A 20,861-nucleotide genomic window follows, 5' to 3' on the forward strand; every position below is an offset into this window, starting at 1 on the left:
GTTCAGCCTATTATCAGCTACTAATACTACTATAGTCTGAAAAAATCTCAGACAAAATTTACCAAGTAAACCATTCACAGTCAGTTGAAAATAAATCTTTTCAAATTTGTCACTTTGTTCTTTTATACATACCAAAACATAGATCATCACAAATTCAAAACCTGAAATAAAATTTCATTCAATTAACAAGACATTTTCCAGATTTCAACTAGGATTACAGAGAAAGGGAAATGGACAGCTCATCCCCAAACCCTTAACCCCACACAAGGGGGTCATGGAAGAGAATGGAATTAGAATGATTAAGTTCTGTATAGCTTCATTATATGAAAAGAAAACCAGCAGTCAGCATTATTGTCAGATAATCCAGTGAGCTGCAGTTTACACTTCAGATTATACTTTTTGACTTGAGATAATCCAAACTCATTCCCTGTTTGATATATATTTTAACAATAACTACAATCTTTCCTATCTCTTTACCATTAAAAAGATTGCATCCACAATTAAGACTTACTGAAATGTATTTGTCAATTTTGTTGTACTATAACACTCAAATGCCTGTGCTTCCTACTGCACAACTAGTGTGGCTACTGATTTCTCTTTTGAATATTAGACAAGGAGAAAAATGTGACAGCACATTACAATGCATTTCATGTGTGAAATGTTTCAGAAATACATTAATTCCAGTCAATCCTACAGCATGTCACCAGGGAATCCTAACTCCCCTCATCCCTTCCACCAAAATTATTGCTTTCCTTTTCCACATCTGTATGAATCTGGATCAGTAATGATAATGTGAACAAGACCCACACTGAAACTAGACACTAAAAATTAACCAAACATCAAAGCACCTAACACAAAATCTGGATAGATTTTTGAGAGGGAAAAAAAAGTCAGATAAGTGCCAAGCTATCTACCCTCAGAAAGGAAGAGCTAAAGTACTTAATTCAAAGTTAGAGACCTTAAAAATGTCTTGCACAACTACCAGTTCACAACACAATCTGAAGTTACCCCTTTAGCATACATTTTTCTCATGACACTCACAAACTCAGTACAAGAGTCAGTACTTGTAACTGAGCCTGAAGTGTGCTGAAGTAGAGGCTAAAATTTCTTTTTCTCTAATGAAGTGCAGCTGATGACACTTCTCTCACTTAGACTTAGCCAATTGGATACTGATGTCTGCAATCAGCCAATTTGGCTGCATCCAGTTTAAAAAAAACCCCAAAACTAAAGCAACTCTGCAACAAAAGAAGCCAATTAAATACAGAATTGATGGCTGCTTCTGGAGAGCTAAGATTTCTCTCTAGTCACCTATTATATTCCACTTTTGTTACTGCAATGTTCATTTCAACTTCTATTTGACTGTTGAACTTGCTTTGTTGTGGTTCATTTATTTATCAGTTACATGTGCTTTGACCCAAAATTGTGGAAGACTGCTTTACTGCAAAATATTTTCCTGTAAACAATATCCAAGATGCTTTTTAATATGCCCCAATTTGAGGAAAACTATTGTAAAATATTACAAATAATGGAAATAATTTTGTCTCCTTAGGAGGGAAGAGTTTGTAAATAGTAAATATGCTAGTCTCAGAAGTTTTTGCTTTGGGAGATTAATGGAGCAGTTTAACAGTAATACTAAACTAGGATGGAAATATGACCATCCATTTAGAATAATCCAGGGAAGCTGTGGGATTAAAAATTCCAGCCAACAACCTGTTGCTAACTTTCATATCACTTAGTAATTATGGCTGAACCAGATTCCCAAACCAGATTCCCAAAGGCTAAAATCAATATTTAATCAATATTACAAATTGTGAAGGAATACCAATAAAGAGATGCAATTGGGGTTTACAGAATATAAGTGAGGCTCAAAGCTGCATATGAAAAGCTGATTTTCTGACTTTCAGAATCAATTCACTAAATTTCAGACCACATTGTCTTTTGTTTGGAGAAAATAGTTGGAAACTGTTTGAACCAAAATAGCCCTAAATTAGCTCACATTCACTTCCTTTTTATCCCAGGTGTACTTTTGAAGAAGGTACACTTAATACACCTTAGTGTGGAATTCTATCTCTAGCTGCTCCATGAAGGAAACAAGTCTGAAAAAAGACATCAAACAATTTTTTTTCCCCCAGTGTTCTCTCTGAGGAAAAGGCCAGGGAGAAGGGGAGTTCTTCTACAACTGGTAGTAAAGCCCAAATCCTCCCTGAATACCCCAAAATCTCTTGGGAGGAGTAGGCTTTTTTCCCAATAATGGAAAAGCTCCACTCTGCCTGTGGCCTTTTCTTCTATAGGAGTAGGTGTAACCTGAGCATTGCACCTGGCTTCTGTAGTTCTTTTGGTCCTTCCTTTCTCAAATATTCTATTGCTAGCCTTTTAGCCAGGCCTACTTCAAGTGTTAATGAATCCTAAGACCTCTGTATATTACTAATAAACACCTCTTTGGATTTATAATATTTCAATTTCATAAAGGCATTGGTGTCAAGATATTCACCACTTGAGAAAGCTTCTAAGGTATCCTGTTATTTCATTTTAGTGATTATGTCAGTGAGGTGTGCCAAAGTTATATATTTTAAATTCATGCTAGATCATGCAATTAGGCTATCACTTAGTGTTAAACACAGTTATGAATTTCAAATTGATGAGGTGCAATAACCACCCATTTTTTTCCATCAAATCGTAAATGAATCTCATTTGATTGTAAAGGTAAGTAAAACAAAATCTTTGCCACTTTGCCATTTTCACCCAAAACACTAGATTGGGACATGGAGGGGAGGTTAAGGTCCAACAATGTCTTCTTCTCTTACCTTTGTAATACAAGAAATCTAGAACCGGAACAAAGGTACAAAACTGAATTTCATATTGTATACAAGCTCAGGATACTATTTCAAGAAATGAGAATCATTTCTCATTGTAGTGATTTGAACTAGTTCAGCCTCTGCTTGCCAGCAGTAGAGCTATTTCCAACCGACTTCTCTATTGATCTGGTAGCCTTTGTGGAAGTGCATGAAGAATAGATATCTGTGTCAGGTACAGCAGCAGGTGCCATCTCCACTGAATGGCTGCTGCACTGATTACAATGGAACTGTTTAGAGCACCTGGCAATCATGACAGGTTCTTTTATCTCTGTATATATGAAAAAAATAAAACATTCATCTTTAAAAGTTTACAGAATAGAAAAGGAGACACTCACCAGAAAGGATCAACTGATGCAGTTCAGGATGAGAGTCCAGTGCTGGCAGAGCAAGAGATCCTGTATAGGGGGCATTCAGACTTGCTTTAAGTTCCTTATTTTTCACTTGAGTTTGGTCTATCCATGTTGACCAGCCAGAGGTCATTCTGCCAGCTTCTTGTGAAAGAAAATCCAAAACTGGATAATAGGTTTGAGGTGACAGATCTAATGTCACTAACAATTTGGGAAGATTTATCTGTCGAGGGATTGATTGGTCTGATGAAACCGAATGAGGCATTTCACCAACAGCTAAGGGGGAAGGCTTTTCTGAAATATTTGTTCCTAAATCAATATAAGGGAGATCTGGGGTTAGCAGATCTCTTGGTTGAATGGTTTCTGAAAATACGTTTAAAGTCAAACTGGGATTGATCTCTAAGCTAGTTTTAAACTCAGAACTACCTGTTAGTAGCCCATGAAATGGCCCTAGAGATTCTACAGCCAATTGAGTGGCTAAAATAGTGCCTGGACTTGGAAGCTTGAAGGTGGCCATTATTAGATCATATTGTTTTGATTCTAATCGACCCAAAGTGTTCTGAGTGATCAGCTGATCGTCTTCAGCTAAACTTTTAGTTGGAGCTAGATATGGCAGGTCTAAAACATTATCTTGAGAAGGAATGATATAAGTGCAGATAGAGTCCAAGCATGCATCACTATCCAAATTACTTGAAAAACTTCTTGATTCTTCCAAGGGTGTGAAAAAAATATTTCCTCCTGCAGGAAATCTGTCTGTGCTCATTTTAGGGAGAAATGAAGATGAGAGCTCTGTGAATTCCACTGATGATGTTATTTCAGTAGCAGGAGAAAATGAGTGCCCAGAAGTGATAGTTGTAGTTCTCATTAGTGTATACCAGCTGGTTAATATTGCTGAGTTCATCCAGAATGTCTCATAAAACTGGTACTGTTTGCTATGCAAAACTTGATGTGAGAATTCATCAGAGGGTTTTATTTCAGTCATAGAACATGTTGCACATGTTTGGATTAATTCACTTAAAGAATCAGCAGACTGTGATTTGATGTTTGTGAGCCTGCCTTTGCTGGATGCAACAGCCATGATCGAATATTCACTGAGAAGGGGGGCTTGAGTGCTTCCTTTGTGTATAACTGATGAGCTTGATGTGGTCACCTGTTTGAGAATGATAGCTTTAACAGGAGAAACATGTGTTACCGAAGAGATCAGCAAACTCCCATGTTCTCCTACTGAAGTGGAGGTAACAGTTGAATATTTCCCAGCTTTCTCTTGAGGCCTCCTAGAGAGAAATGGAGGTGCACTCGGAGCAGCAGTTGTAAGCAGGAATCCAAGGGAGAGTAATGAGCGACTATTTAATTCAATCTCAGACCCTACTATGCTACTAATTACTGAACTCATGTCTGTAGCAGATAATGCAACAGCCTGATGGTTCTCTAATGATGAAACTTGTGTAGGAAAAATGGAAACTGTCAGTAAGGAAGTGGTGATAAATGGAGTTGTATCAACCTTAGCCTGCAAAACGAATACTGATGTTTCCTTAGAAGTTTTAAAAGCCACATGTGATGCAGATTTTCGCTGTGATTTGTTCAGCATTGGGACAGGCAAACCAATATTCAGAAATTGAGAAAAGAGCACATCTGTGGAAGAAACTAGCTTGAATATGGTTGAATGCTCTCCAGTGTCAATTAGTTCCTCTGGTACATAGGTTTCAGTAGACATTCCGACACTTGATTTTGCAAAATGTGTTGGAAGGGCTTTGTGGGTGGAAATGACCATCCTTTTTGGACCTTTGGAGAAAAAGAATGAATTAGGAAAAAAAATTAAAAATGAATAACTTTGGCCCTGGGTGAATTTTCACCAAATTGCTCTGCCATTCCCAAACCCATTAATTCCCACCAAGGCATTATACAGCAGAAAAATACAACTCCATAAATCATTTTGTTAATAAAAATGGGATAGATTTTAGTGACCTCAAGAGTTGAGTAAATGCAAACCTTCCCATTATTCACATTCTGTGAGGGTCAAAGTCAGAACAAATGGTATTCATCAGAACAGAAGCATTAAACTTTCTAAATCAAATTGCCCCCATGAATCAATATAAAATGAATGAATTATAAATCTTTGCCATTGAGAACTTCAGAAAATGTATGATGTGTTAGAAAAGATACAGATTTAATTATATTTTCTAATTGGCACATTCATAGTTTATTTCTTCTCAGAAAGGAACACATAACCTAACCTCAACTTTTTCATAAAAAGGGGGTTAAACATGGAAAAGATAATCCTCATCTTAGAAAATCAGAAGGCCCATGAAATAGCCTTGTCTAAACAAACATAAGGTCCAACTGACCTTATAGCTTATGAAACTAGTCACTGTGAATGACGTGAATTCATGGATAGCGGGCTTAAAAATTGATGATGACATGTATTCTGTTCACTAGCATCTATTGAATAAATAAGCTACAATATAACCAAATGACATTCCAAAAGCCTCCTCAGCATTATGTACTTCAAGTCTGGATTTGAAGAATAGACAGGAGAGGACATTCCTACCATAGAAATCCAAAACAAAGTGGTAAAAGTAAGCCAAAAAAAAAAAAGGGCTCTCAAGTATGTGAGGATACACTCAATGACAACGTGAATAGCAGACAGTACAAGGTCTCTCATTAGACTTTATTATCTGTTCACTGAAAAACAGGGAACAGCACATCTGGCATTAGTTTCAGATGGAGTAAAATCAATATGTAGCACATTAAATTGCACTTAAATAAACGAAGGTATGTGAAAATGTAATATTTTCTCCACTGGTTGAGTCAGATAGTAGCAAAGAAAAATAATACTATGAAACATTCTCAATTAATGCACATGCAATTAAGTGAGAATTAAAGATAGGCTGAAAAAATGTACCCAGAAGAGTAAGATGGTACTGTTTAAGAAAGCTATCATGCACTCATATTCCTTTGAAAGAGATAGCTTGTGCAGTGAATGAATCACCACTCTGAAGGTTTTTCAAAACTTTGTGCATTTATTCCCTAACTTACTCTAGGACATCCAAATTTTAAGGATAGCAGATGCAATCATTTTACCCCAGAGCCCTTTAGACTGTACAGGTGGAAAGTTGTAGTTCGAATTTTCTGCAGCAGGGGTCACTCCAGACATGTCAGTGTACGTGCTACTGCTCCTTTGGGCACTAGCTGGTACACAGGTGATATCGTTTATTCCATCATTGCAAAGAAACCCAGTGGAGCAGGCTTGTAGTAGGCAATCATTGTAATTAACTTCACAGCTTCGTCCCTGAAAGAGAATTTTTAAAAGCCATTTTTGAATGCTATTTTCATTTTCATAGTCACATTAAATAGTCAAATTATTATCTTCTTTTGATTTTAAAAAACAGTTTGTTTAAATTAACCTATATAAAGTTTTTACAACTCATCACTTATGGCATAGATTTATGCAATTGAAAGGCAATTAGCCCATCTTGCTCTTCTGCTAAGTATTAAGCTCTTTGGAAAAAATATATATCACTTTTACTGAAGTACACATTCAATATAATAATAATGTTGGTATTTGTGAAGCGCTTACTATGTACCAATCACTGTTCTAAGCACTGGGATAGGTACAAGCTAATCAGTTTGTCCCACGTGGGGCTCACAGTCTTCATCCCCATTTTACAGATGAGGGAACTGAGGCCCAAAAGAGAACTGAGGCCCAAAGTCACCCAGCTGACAAGTGGCAGAGCCAGGAAAGAGCCATGACCTCTGACTCCCAAGCCTAGGCTCTTTCCACTAAGCCACGCTACTTCTCTATGTCACAAATAAATATTATACAAATAACAAGTTTCAAAAGTTGTGTATGTTGATTGGAGGTTAACTTTGGTGCAGCAGAATTATAGTAAAGCACATTTTTTTGATGCTCCAATATGTTAAATTGGTGTCAAAAATAATGTTTTTTATGCAGTTGATTTTGCGTAGCCTGTTGCTGCTATCCTTTCACAAAAAAAGACACAAAATAAAGTAGTGGTTATCACATAGAAAAGGGAGAATTGTTATGCGTGCCTAAGCGATTTCAGATGAGCCTCAATGAATCTCTCCATTTTGTAACTACCAAGGTACTTGCATCATATATAATAATACTCACAACTTTATTTCTGCAGCAATTGTAAAGAAAAAAAAATGATGCATAACAATAGAGATCTCTCCATTTAAATTGTTTTACATGTGCACTTAAAAGAATCTCTCTAAAATTCAGTAACTGTGGAGTAGTTCTTCGGGTTATTATTTGAGACCAGATAAATACTGATGTGTGAGGAGAGAGGGAGAGCATTAATTGTTCCTTGATGTCAGACTATAACCCTGAGGTAAAGGAAGGAGTCATATATTTATTTTGAGCATCCTTCCTCCAGTGCCACATAAGATTAAAAGGCACTTGCACTGACATTTGAGCCCAGTCTTGTTTTAAATTTTATCTCTGGCATCTTTCAGTCTGTGCTCTCTTGTCCTTTTTATATTTTATGAAATTCCTAGGAAAACCATTTTTCCTTTTGTCTAAGTTTATGAATTCAAAATATTTGCAGAAATCACCACGTGACCTTCACCACTATTTATTTCGATATAATTTAACTCATTGTTTTCTGAAGCAAGAAATATAAAGAAGAATTGACCGCAAAGCTTAACTGTCACATATTTAAAGTCTCACATCCTTCATCCCCTTCCTTACAATATAATTCTACTATTTATCATCATCATTATCAATGGTATTTACTGAATGCTTATTCTGTGTGGGTACTTTACAAATAATTATTGTAGTTTTATCCCAGGAAGGTTATCACTGTTTGTAGTTTACCCTATGGGTTTACCCCTCGGTTCTATTTCAAATAAACCCCCTTTTTATTGATTGTTTTAGGTAATTTGGACACCAATTAAATAGATTTTGGTTTGATTCATTTCTACCAAGGTATAAGAATCATGGGATTATCAACAGCTGCTTAAAGTTCTTTAGAACATGTCTTTTTTTTTTTAAGAAAAACTCTGTGAAAGATTTATAATATATCCTAGTACAGTTGTCCCAGTGGCTTGGACAATCCTAATTCAGTCTGACTATATAATATGAAATAAACAAAGTAGCTTTTATTACACACTTTTCTTGTAGTCAGGTGATGGTGAAATTTGATTAATAGAGGCACTTTATGTATATAAAAGAGCAGAATAGCTGTACCACTTTAGGGGTTTTATATTTTAGACCTTGAGTATCAGATTGCTTCTATTATTGATGTATGAATGTAGTTTTACATACAAAACTTTTTTTTCAGGGTGAATTTGTGTACATCCTTTAAAAGGAAACATGATTGAAATCCCCTGAAAATTAGGCCCCCGAATGATTTTTTTTCTTATCAATAGAAGAAGTCCTAGTTACTGATAAAGGATGATCTACAGGATTGCTTTGGTACACTCATGTCTCTGAGCACCAAGTAAAATTATAAAGGCTAGGTAGGTAAACAAAAATCAAGAAACTGTCAGTTTTTCCTGCAGACTTAATCACTATATGAGCTACATTTCTAGGTAGCTGAAAACTCTTTACCAGTGCCAACAAAGTGAATTTGTCAATTTTTGTTAATTAAAATAATTAGTGGTATATTCTGAAGGAACTCCTAGACCAAAATTCTGCTTATAAATGACTGCTTAATGTTTTATTTATCTTTTTAATTTTAACTTTCTGAAGAATATTCCACTAGTTTTAGCCATTATGGAAATAAATTCAAGATGAGAGAAAGCAATCCAGAGAATAACATTTATATTATAAAAAATAAGCTATTTTCCCCACAAATAAAGAGACCATGCTTTAATTTACACAAATAAACAATTTCATTTTGAAACAGTTAGATGTTACTATGAAGATTCCTTCATCCTCTTCTTCTTTAAAGCTGATGTAAATGTGTTCGTACATGAGGAGCATAAATCATAATTTTAATCATGTGGAATTCTGCTCTTAATAGTCTTCAGAACTATAGCAAAAACAACTCAAACCTTTTTCGAAATGGACATTGTTGTTAAGAATTTCCATCTTTTTATGAATTCCTGGCCTAAACCAATGATTGGGAATTGATCTGCTTAGATCAGTTTAGAACCCTATTTTCCTCATTAAGGGTATGTACAGACTCTTAGTAGTGCTGTTGAAGCAGCAGCATGGCTTAGTGGAAACAGCATTGGCTTGGGAGTCAGAGGTCATGAGTTCTAATCCCAGCTCTGCCACTTGCCTGCTGTGTGACCTTGGGCAAGTCACTTAACTTCTCTGTTCCTCAGTTACTGCATCTATAAAATGAGAATTAAGATCGTGAGCCCCATGTGGGACAACCTGCTTACCTTATAACTACCCCAGTTTTTAGAAGAGTGCTTGGCACATAGTAAGTGCTTAACAAATACAATTATCATTATTATTATTACAAAACCAATAATCAATCTAATGCCCAGAATCAACTCTGGAGATGTACATTTCCCTAATCCTGCCCCCAACCAATTCTCCAGCTGCTCCACTGTTTTTTGGAGCAGGTAAAGCATCCTGAGAATGAGGGGTTCCACCCATGCCTTAGCGGGGCAAAGATTGCCAAGGGACCTAAGACCCTTAGGGAGCAAGGAATGGAAATAAGAGAAATATATTTTGAAATAAGAGAAATATATTTTGATTCATCCATGTGAGAGTCCTGTGAACCCAGCAGAACAGTCAGACAGTCAATCAAAAGTATTCATTGTATGCCTACCCACTGCATGCACAGGCACCTATTTGGCATTCCTCAGCATGACCTAATTCATGGGAATCAGGACATGAATCATCATTATTATTATTGTTACTATTATTATTATCATCATTATTATTCATGTGTGTCCCCAATAACTTGAGTTTCATGGATTTCATTTGGGTGATACACAAATTTGTATTTACAAAACACTCAAGTCTGTCACAAAGGTCAAAATATGGAACAAATCCCGTCATTTTAAACCCAAAAGAAAGCAAGTAATGAAAGTGGACATGGAGAAGAATTGGATGATCTGCCAAAAAATGAGACCAACTCCTTATGTTCTGCCAAGAAATGTTCAAGTCACTTGGGTCTCCTCTACATTCATCAATATTTCTGGGCTCTCAAGCAGCAGCGATAAATGAAACTGTTTCCCACTACTTTTCAGCCTAAAAGAAAATGATATCAGTGTGACATCAGTAACCCAAGGACTCATTAACCCCCAGGCAAAATCTAAGACGGAAATACCAAGAAAGCCACGGAAACAGTAAGTTGGCAACACACTAGTCATTTGCTTTCTCTAACAGGCCAGAATTGAGTTAATGCTTAAAAACCATGGCCCTAATTTTTAACATTTTAAAATGGATGTGTCCTGACTACCCGAACATCTCATTTCCTATATCCCACAGTGCTGATATATTTGATCTTTCTGTCTCCAGATTGAAGCTGCTAAGCCAAGGGAGGGATTGAGTTTGTTTGAAGCACAGCTTCAAGCTCTCTATAGCAGTACAAAATTCATCTTTCACCTGACTCTTTTCTAAAACCAAGTGAAAACATCTCTCCAAAATAACACTCTGGTTCACTGCCAAATGCTTACCCAATTATGCTGGTACAGGAACAATACAGAATGCTCATAATAATGCACAGCTATCAGTAGACTGGTCTCAATACCAGCCTTCCTTGGGGCTTAGTGTGGTACTAGCAACAGGTCTGCTTTATTCCATGAAGCCTGACTATTTTCTTGCTTTCATTTTAATTTTAATTTAAAAAAACTGGAATCATTGAGCGTGAATGTAAAAAGATGTGTTGGTCTCTAGAGAAGCATTAAAATTTGCTGTTTCTCAGTTTTATTGCCCGAAGAAGGAAAAAAAAGACTGGTTTTAATCCTCAAAATAATGCAGGTTTGCAGTTTTAGGTACTATCCCTTCATAGTCTCTAGCTATTTATGAAATACTCTAGCATCTATCTAGTGCATTTTTATTTAATCCACTAATTTTATCCACTCTGATTAGTGTCAGCCTCCTTGCTGAGCTCCCTGCCTTCTGTCTTTCCTCACTCCAGTCCATCCTTCAGTCTATTGCCCAGTTCATTTTTCTGCAGAAACTTTCCCTACTCCCCAAGAACTTCCAGTGGTTGCCCAACCACTTCTGCATAAATCAGAAACTCCTTACCATCAGCTTTAAAGTACTCAATCACCTTGCCCTACCTACCTCACCTCACTACTCTCCTATGACAACTCAGACAATTGCTTCACTTCTCTAAAGCTAACCTTCTCACTGTTCCTCAATCTCATCTCTCTTGCCACCGGCTCTAGCCCATGTCTTGCATCTGGCCTGGAATGCCCTCTCTCTTCATATCCAATAATTACGCTTCTGCCTTCAAAGCCCCGCGGCACTGAAGTACATATTCCCTTCTAGAGTGTAAGCTCAATTTGGGAAGGAAATGTTTCTGTTGTATTGTACTCTCTCAAGCACTTAGTACAATGCTCTGCAAACAGTAAATAAATACGATTCACTGACTCACTGGCTGATTTTCATTTATTTAAAAAATACAAATCATAGGCAATGAGAAAATATAGTATACAATTCTGAGGAATGAAGGAAAAAAATGCACTGGGCATTTTGGAATATGGAACAAATGCATGACCAAACCTACTAAGACACATTGTCTCTCTGTCATAGAGCAGTGCTTTATGTTCAAAGATGAAGACACTGATGTCAAAATTCTACTCGTTCATTCATTCAATCCTATTTCCCGAATGCTTTCTGTGTGCAGAACACTATACTAAGCCTTTGGGAGAGCACAATACATCAATAAACTGACACATTCCCTGCCGACAATGAGCTTACAGTGTATGTGGAGGGAGACAGACATGAATACCAATATAAAAGTTACAGATATGTACATAAGTGCTGGAGGCTGGGAGGGGAAGAGAACAAAGGAAGCAAGTCAGGGTGATGCAGAAGGGAGTGAGAGATAAGAAAGTGGGGGGCTTAGTCTGGGAAGGCTTTTTGGAGGAAAAGTGCCTTCAATAAAGCTTTGAAGAGGGGGAGGGTAACTGTCAGATTTGAGGAGGGAGGGCATTCTAGGACAGAGGCAGTGCGTGAGCTAGGGGTTGGCAGTGAGATAGCACAGCTATCCTACCTCTCCTCCCTTCTCTCTTTCTACCACCCACCCCGCACGCTCCGCTCCTCTGCCGCCCACATCCTCACCGTCCCTCGGTCTCGCCTATCCCGCCATCGACCCTTGGGCCACGTCCTCCCGCGGTCCTGGAACGCCCTCCCTCCTCACCTCCGCCAAACTGATTCTCTTCACCTCTTCAAAACCCTACTTAAAACTCACCTCCTCCAAGAGGCCTTCCCAGACTGAGCTCCTCTTCTCCCTCTACTCCCTCTACCACCCCCCCTTCACCTCTCCAGCTAAACCCTCTTTTCCCCCTTTCCCTCTGCTCCTCCACCTCTCCCTTCCCAGCCCATCCTCAGCACTGTACTCGTCCACTCAACTGTATATATTTCCATTACCCTATTTATTTTGTTAATGAAATGTACATCGCCTTGATTCTATTTAGTTGCCATTGTTTTTACGAGATGTTCTTCCCCTTGACTCTATTTCTTGCCATTGTTCTTGTCTGTTCGTCTCCCCCGATTAGACTGTAAGCCCGTCAAACGGCAGGGACTGTCTCTATCTGTTGCCGACTTGTTCATTCCAAGTGCTTAGTACAGTGCTCTGCACATAGTAAGCGCTCAATAAATACTATTGAATTTAATTGAAGATAGGTGAGATCAAGGCACATTGATAAGGTTAGCCCTAAAGAAGTAAAGTGTGTGGGCTGGTTTTAGAAGGAGTGACATAAAGTGAGATAGGAGGGGCAAGATGGCGGAGAGATTTAAAGCCAATGGAGAGGATTTTTGTTTGATGTGGAGGTGGATTGGGAACCACTGGAGTTTTTTGAGGAGTGGGTGCCATGTCCTGAACAGTTTTGTAGAAAAACAATCCCGGAAGCAGAATGAACTGGACTGGAGTGGGAAAATACAGGAGGCTGGGAGATCAGCAAAGAGGCTGATGCAGTAATCCATGTGGGATAGGGTACGTGATTGTATTTATTTGGTAGCATCTTGGATATAGAGAAAAGGGCAGATTTTAGCTATGGTATGAAGGTAGGACCAACAGGATTTGGTGATGAATGAAAGAAGTCAATGCCAAGGTGATGGGCTTGTGAGATAGGAAGGATGGGTGTGCTTCTACAGTGATGGGAAAGACAGGGGGAGATCAGGGTTTCGGTGGGAAGTTCTGGTTTGGACATGTTAAGTTTGAGGTGATGGGAGGACATCCAAGTAGATATGTCTTGAAGGCAGGAGGAGATGCTAGACTGGAGAGAGGAAGAGAGATCAGGGATGGAGATTGAGATTTGGGCATTTTCCAAATAGAGATAGTAGTTGAAGCCATAGGAGTGAATAAGTTCTCCAAGGGAGTGGGTAAGAGGAAAACCAGGAGATGACAGAGACCACAAGATGACAGAGTCTGTGAAGCCAAGGTTGGATAACATTTCCAGGAGAAGGGGTTGATCCAAAGTGTTGAAAGCATTTGACAGGTCTATGGGGATTAGCATGGAGCAGAGGACATTGGATTATGCAAGAAGGAGATCATTGATGACCTTTGAGTGGGTAGTGTCTGTGGAGTGAAGGGGATGGAAGCCAGATTGGAGAGGGTCAGTGAAGAAAATGGAGGAGACAAATTTGAGACAGTGGGTGTAAACAGTTCCCTTAAGTTTGGAGAGGAATAATAATAATAATATTAATAATTATGGCACCTGTTAAGCACTTAATATATGCTAAGCACTATTCTAAGCGCTGGGGTAGATACAAGGTAATCAGCTTGTCCCACGTGGGGCTCACAGTCTTAATTCCCATTTTACAGATGAGGTAACTGAGGCACAGAGAAGTTAAGTGACTTGCCCAAAGTAACACAACGGACAAGTGGTGGAGTCAGAATTAGAACCCATGACCTCTGACTCCCAAGTCCATCCTCTTTCCTGTAAGCCGCACTGCTTCTCTGGAATGGTAGGAGGGAGATGGGGCGATAACTGGAAAGGGCCTTGAGGTCCAGGATTTTTTTTTAGGATAGGGTAGACATGGGCATGTTTGAAAGCATTGGGGAAGAAGCCATTAGAGAGTGAATGGTTGAAGATGGCTGTTAGGAAGGAAGAAGCGAGTGGAGGAGAGTTTTGATTAGGTGTGAAGGAATGGGGTTGGATACGCAGGTGGAGGGAATGAATTTTGAGAATAGGCAGATCTCCTCTAGAGATCCCCCTGGGAAGGATGGGAGAGTTGAAGAGGGTACCCAAAGGGGGAGGGACCCCTTAGGCAGGGGTGATTTTAGGGAGCTCATACCTGATAGTGTCAATTTTCTTAATAAAGCAGGTGACGAGGTCACTCCGGGTGAGGGATGGAGGAGGCCTCAGGAGGGAATTAAATCTCTGGAACAAATGGCAAGGGTGATTGACATGGGTGTCAATAAGTGTGTAGAAAAAGTTCTGCTAGGCAGAGGAGAGGGAGGAATTAAGTCACGCAAGGATTAACTTGAAATGGTCACGTTTGGCTTGATATTTAGAATTCTGCCAGCAACACTCTGCTGCTTGAGCAGAAGAGTGAAGGAGGTGAACTGTGCATGTAATCCAGGGCTGTGAGTTAGTGATACAAGATAAACAAATGAATAGGGGATAGAGTGAGTTAAGTTCAGTAGAGAGGGTGGTGTTGAAAACATCTATTTGGTCATCAAGGGAGGGTAGTTTGGGTATGGAGGCTAAGTGGGGCATGATGAATTGAGAAAATTGCATGGGGTTCAAAGACCAGTAGTCTCTGTGGGGGAATAGTACAAATTTATGGGGAGGAGGTGTGTGGAAGAGGAGGCAAGTGAGGAGATTGTGGCCAGATAGAGGGATTTCAGAGTTGGTGAGAGTAGAGATTGTGTAGTGGTAAGAAATATTGAGATTGAGTCTGTGTCCAAATTGGTGAGTGGGCAATTTTGGCTGGAGCAGGAAGTCAGTGGAATTGAAGAGTGATAGAAGGCAGGAAGCAGAAGGGTTATCAGGAACAGCTCTGTGGATATTGAAGTCCCCAAGGATCAATGTGGGCATGGAGAAAGACAGAAGGAATATGAGAAAGAGACCTAAATCATTAAAGAAGTTGGAGGTGGGACATGGGGTCAGTAGCCAACAGTTATAGAATCTGGAGTGGGTGTAGAGGCAGATAACATGGTTTTAAAGGAAGGAAAGAAAGGAATGTAGGGATGTGGATTGGTGCAAAAGTGGCACTGGGACATGAGAAGGAGCTCAACACCTCTTCCTTTCCCAGTGAGTCTGGGGGAGTGGGAAAAGATGAGGCTCCCTCTGGAGAGAGCAGCAGGAGAGACCATATCATCATGGGAGAGCCAGTTTTCAGTGATAGTGAGGAGTGACTGAGACAGGAACTGGTCAATAATGAAAAGGAGTGTCCCCTTGATGAACCAGGCATTCCACAGGTGATACTTAGAGCTCTGGAGAGGGTAGGGGTGGAGGGGACAGCGTGAGGGATGGGAGGGTTAGGATGGTAGTGCGTTGATGGGAGCCAGCACGGAGGAAGAGACATGAGGGTGGCAGGGGAGGAGGATGAGGGGTGGCACTGGGACAGGAAGACAGGGATGGGGCTCATGAGTGAATGTGGCTAAAATGACTAATATATGACCAACATATCAATTAATCAACCAATGGTTATTGAGCATTTATTATGTGCAGGTCACTGTACTAAGTTTGTTGGAAAGAACACAACAATATAACAACACAATGAGCTTGTGGTCTGGTGGGGGAGACAGATGTCAATATAAATAAATAAATTATGGTATGAATAAATAAATCATGAATGAATAAATGCATTATGAATATTAATAAATATATTATGGATATGCAGTCATATTGCACTTATGGAAAAAACCTCAGTCTATAAATGAGTTTGATCTACACAAGGCTTGCATCAGTTTTGCGTACCCAATGGGTTTGCACCTTGCTAATCTACAACTTCTAAAACAATTGAAAGACTTCCAGAAAACTTTGGTTAATTGAGTTCCTCCAATTTAAATATTGTCTAGAAATTCCTGCTCCTCTTCTGATTGGTTCCCTCAGGCAGGATCTGATTGGTGTAAAATCTATCTGTTGATTTCCTGCACCAGTAATGCAGTCCCCTCTGGCTTTGAATGCACGAGGATAAATACAGTGGGAACTCAGTAACTACTATATCTTTCTTCTCATGGCAGGACATCCTCTCTTTCCTAGGTCTCCTGAGTACCAGTTCCATTAACAGGAAACAGTTTGGATGGGATCACTGGAATTTGGGGTGGAAGTAAATATTTTTTCTCCTCCCATTTAAAACCTAAATACTTTTAATTGTCCCATAATAAACTGCAAATAAAGCTTTTCATCTGTTTTCCCACAAATCTTCTGGAAAAATCTGAAGTTTATTTTTTCTCCGAGAGCAGGGCAGAAAAGAAATGAGGAGAGTGTGGGTGGGGAAGAGGAGCTGGGACTCAGACTCCTGAACCAGGAAAGCTGGTCTCTGGGGCAGTGGTTTCAGCAGGACCTAAACCAGCAGCATTTTTCCTGCTTTTCTGTGAATCTCCCTGAAAACCCAGATAGAACCCTAACCCACCCTGTTTCCTTCCCCTGCCTATTCCTCTTCTCAATGGATTGGAAGTATATTTGGACATCAGTTTTGAGATTCCTTTTTTGCATCCTCAAATATCAATTAATGATATTTATAGAACATATTACAGTGTACAGGACCCTATGTACTTGGATAATTACAATAGAAGGAGTAATTCCAATTCCTACACGTGAGGGTTTACAATCTAACAGGAGGTGAAGCATAGATTAAATGGACCAGATCTAACATATACCTGCTTTCACTCCAGTGGTTATGGGAAAGATTAGATAAGATAAGATTAGATTAGATAAGATAAGATTAGATAAGATAAAAGAAGCAGCGTGGCGCAGTGGAAAGAGCACGGGCTTTGGAGTCAGGGCTCATGAGTTCGAATCTCAGCTCTGCCACCTGTCAGCTGTGTGACTGTGGGCAAGTCACTTAACTTCTCTGTGCCTCAGTTCCCTCATCTGTAAAATGGGGATTAAGACTGTGAGCCCCACGTGGGACAACCTGCTTCCCCTGTGTCTACCCCAGCGCTTAGAACAGTGCTCGGCACATAGTAAGCGCTTAACAAATACCAACATTATTATTATTATTATTATAAGATACCTTCACACAAACACTGCCAAGTATCATGCATGTTTGAAATGTAATTGGAATGGATTACCTGTAAATACAGGCGTCAATTTATTACATTTAAAACTTTCATTTAAAAAGTTTTTCAGATTAATAAATCTCTGTATGGAACAAGCATTTATGCAAAATTATTGGAATTCAATTTAACTCACTAGAAAGTCATGCATTTACTGTCTAGAAGAAGCAAAAAAGAAAAAGGACTCATTTTGGTGGCAGAGTACAGACATGTCTGAATAGCTGCATGTGGTTTCATGACATTCAGGATTCTGGAATAGACATCTGAACCAGACTGCCTTGAGGAGTGATGCCACAAAAGATATAACAAGGGGAGAGAAGAAAGAAATATAGGGCCTAGATAAATTGAACTATTTCCTACTAAATACACTGAGATTGGCTGCTTAGCCTAGTAATTGATATATTATCTATTTTGCTTCAGTTAAATTACTGACTACAACTCAGAACAAGCAGAACTTCCAAAAATGTGGTTTCCGATCTGGCCAGAGTTCAGAACGATATGATCATTCAAATCCATAGCAGTAGTTGACTTTAATAGCCTTTAACAGTGACTGTAAATTCATTATGGCTGGGGAACATATCTGCTAATTCTTTTACATTGTATTCTCCCAAGCGCTTAGTACAATGTTCAGCACATAGAAGGCATTCAATAAATATTATTGATTGATTGTTAATAGCTTGTTGGGGGCTCCTAGATGTCACTGGGCAGGAATAACTTGGAAGGAACAGAGGAGTAAGTAAAAATATTTTTACAGGATTCCCAATATAGAGGGTCCTCTCTTCTCTCCCACCCTGGACAAACAATTTTTGAGTATGCCAATTGGAAAAAGCATCCCAGTGTGACCTGATTGACAGTAGAATAAAGAGTTGACATAGTTCCCTTCCTTCAGTGTCCATAGGCATGCTGGTTAATAGATGCCTCCAGCAAACATTCTGTTTCCAGGATACCCATTTTCCTGACACAAACCCAAACTAAGACAGAACGGGGTCAAGACAGAATTGACATTGAGGTTATTTAAGAATTTTTTATATATATAACATCTTGCATCCTTCAAACTTGGTAGGGGACAGAGTCCGTTATAATCTAAATCTCTTTACCAGGGGACAGTGTTCTCCTAACATTCTATTTCGCATAGCCTGTCTAGAGGCTGAACAACCGAACAGTTATTAGATGCTCTCTTCCATGTAGAGCTCTTCTTACAATTTCCTGGTTTACTTCAAGGCTAAGGGATTCCTTTTGCCTGGACATATGCCCCTATTCCTAATCCTAACGGGTCTTTGTAACACGTTGGAGCTGTATACAAGAAAGCCTTGCCCCCCATCATTGGACAGAGTCAAAGTTCCAATTTATAACTATAGGAAATGACTCAGGGAAATTTCTTAGGCCACATTTTCTCAAATAACATTCTCAGTGATAAGCAGGACCCTAAGAAAATCTTTTTTTTTATGGTGTTTGTAAAGCACTTACTATATGATAGCAAACTCTGGGAAGATACAAGCTAATCAGGTAATACTTACTCCCTGTCCCAAATAGGATTCAAAGTCTTAATCCCAATTTTACATATGAGGAATTGAAGTACAGAAAAGTTGACTTGCCCAAGATTAACCAGTTGCTCAATAACGTTCTCCTTCTTGCCAAATCCTAAGGCCACTACTCCATCCTAATCCTGTACCTCTCAGCTGCCTTTGACACTGTTGACCATCCCCTTCTCCTGGATACATTATCCAACCTCAGCTTCACTAACACTGTCTTCTGGTTCTCCTCCTATCACTCTGGCCACTCATTCTCTGTTTTTTCGGGAGTTCCTCCTCTGCCTCCCACCCCTTCACTGTAGGGGTTCTCAAGGTTTAATTTGGGTACCCTGCTATTCTCTATCTACACCCATGCCCTTGGAGAATTTATTCACTCACATGGCTTCAACTACCACCTCTTTGTGGATGATACCCAAATCTATATCTCCAGCCCTGATCTCTCTCTCTGTGCAGCCTCACATTTCCACCTGCCTTCAAGATGTCTCTCTACTTGGTTGTCCTACTGTCGTCTCAAACTTAATACACCTCCAGTGGAACTTCTTATCTTGCCACCCAAACTCTGACTCCTCCCTGACTTTCCCATCACTGTAGACAGCACTACCATTCTTGCTGCCTCACAAGCCTTTAACCTTTTCATCCTTGACTCCTCTCTCTCTCATTTAACCCACATATTTAATCCATCACTAAATCCTGTCAATTTCATCTTCACAGCATCACCAAGATCTATCCTTTCCTCTCCATCTAGACCTCTATCACATTAATACAATCACTTATCCTATCCTGCCTTGATTATTGTATCATCCTCTTTGCTGACCTCCCTACCTCCTTTTTCTCCTCATTCCAGTCTGTACTTCACTCTGCTGCCTGGATCATTTTTCTACAACAACATTCAGGCCATATATCCTCACTCCTCAAGAACTACCAGTGGTTGTCCATTCACCTCTGCATCTTACCAAAGCTCCTCACCATTGGCTTTAAAGCACTCAATCACCTTGCCCCATCCTATCACTCTCCTATTACATCTCAGCCTGCACACTTTGTTTCTCTAATGTGAACCTCCTCATTGTACCTTGATCTTGTCTATCTCACCACCGACCTCTTGCTCACATCCTGAATGTGGCCCAGAATGCCCTCCTTCCTCATAATCGACAGACAATTACTCTTTCCCTTTCCAAAGCGTTTTTGAAGGCACATCTCCTCCAAGGGGCCTTACCCGACTAACTCTTATTTCCTTTTCTCCAACTCCCTTCTGCGTTGCCCTGACTCGCTTCCTTTATTCATTCCCCCTCCCAGCCCACAGCGCTAAGAAGCAAGTACATATGTACCTATACTGGCAAAGCATCATGGTGTAGTGCATTCAGCATGGCCCTGGGAGTCAGTAGGTCATGGGTTCTAATCCCTGCTCTTCCACTTGTCTGCTGTGTGACCTTGGGGAAGTCACTTCACTTCTCTATCCCTCAGTTACCTCATCTATAAAATGGGGATTGAGACTGTGAGCTTCATGTGGGAGAGGGAGTGTGTCCAACCAGATTTACTTGTATCCATCCCAGCACTTAGTACAGTGCCTTGCACATAGTAAGTGCTTAAGAAATTCCATAATTATCATTATATCTGTAATTGATTTTTGTATATTATTGTCTGTCTCCCCCTCTAAACAGTAAGCTCAATGTGGACAGGGAATGTGTCTGTATATCGTTATATTGTACTCTCCCAAGCACTTATATATTGTTCGGCACACAGTAAGCACTCAAAAAATACAATCGAATGAATGAATGAGTGAATGGAGTTGTGATCAGA

The 20,861-nt window shown here is 39.5% G+C and overlaps 1 long non-coding RNA gene across 1 annotated transcript in view; it reads right to left on the bottom strand.

The window, feature by feature from the left end:
• Positions 1-6,212: 6,212 nt before the first annotated feature.
• The window catches only part of LOC120638428, a 32,897-nt gene continuing 18,248 nt past the window's right edge, over positions 6,213-20,861 (bottom strand). Inside the window, exon 4 of the long non-coding RNA XR_005660086.1 lies at positions 6,213-6,491. This is a non-coding gene — a long non-coding RNA (uncharacterized LOC120638428). The remainder of the gene's footprint in view (positions 6,492-20,861) is intronic.

The sequence above is a fragment of the Ornithorhynchus anatinus genome, chromosome 1 (assembly GCF_004115215.2).
Source record: "Ornithorhynchus anatinus isolate Pmale09 chromosome 1, mOrnAna1.pri.v4, whole genome shotgun sequence".
In the NCBI taxonomy this organism is placed as follows: domain Eukaryota; kingdom Metazoa; phylum Chordata; class Mammalia; order Monotremata; family Ornithorhynchidae; genus Ornithorhynchus; species Ornithorhynchus anatinus.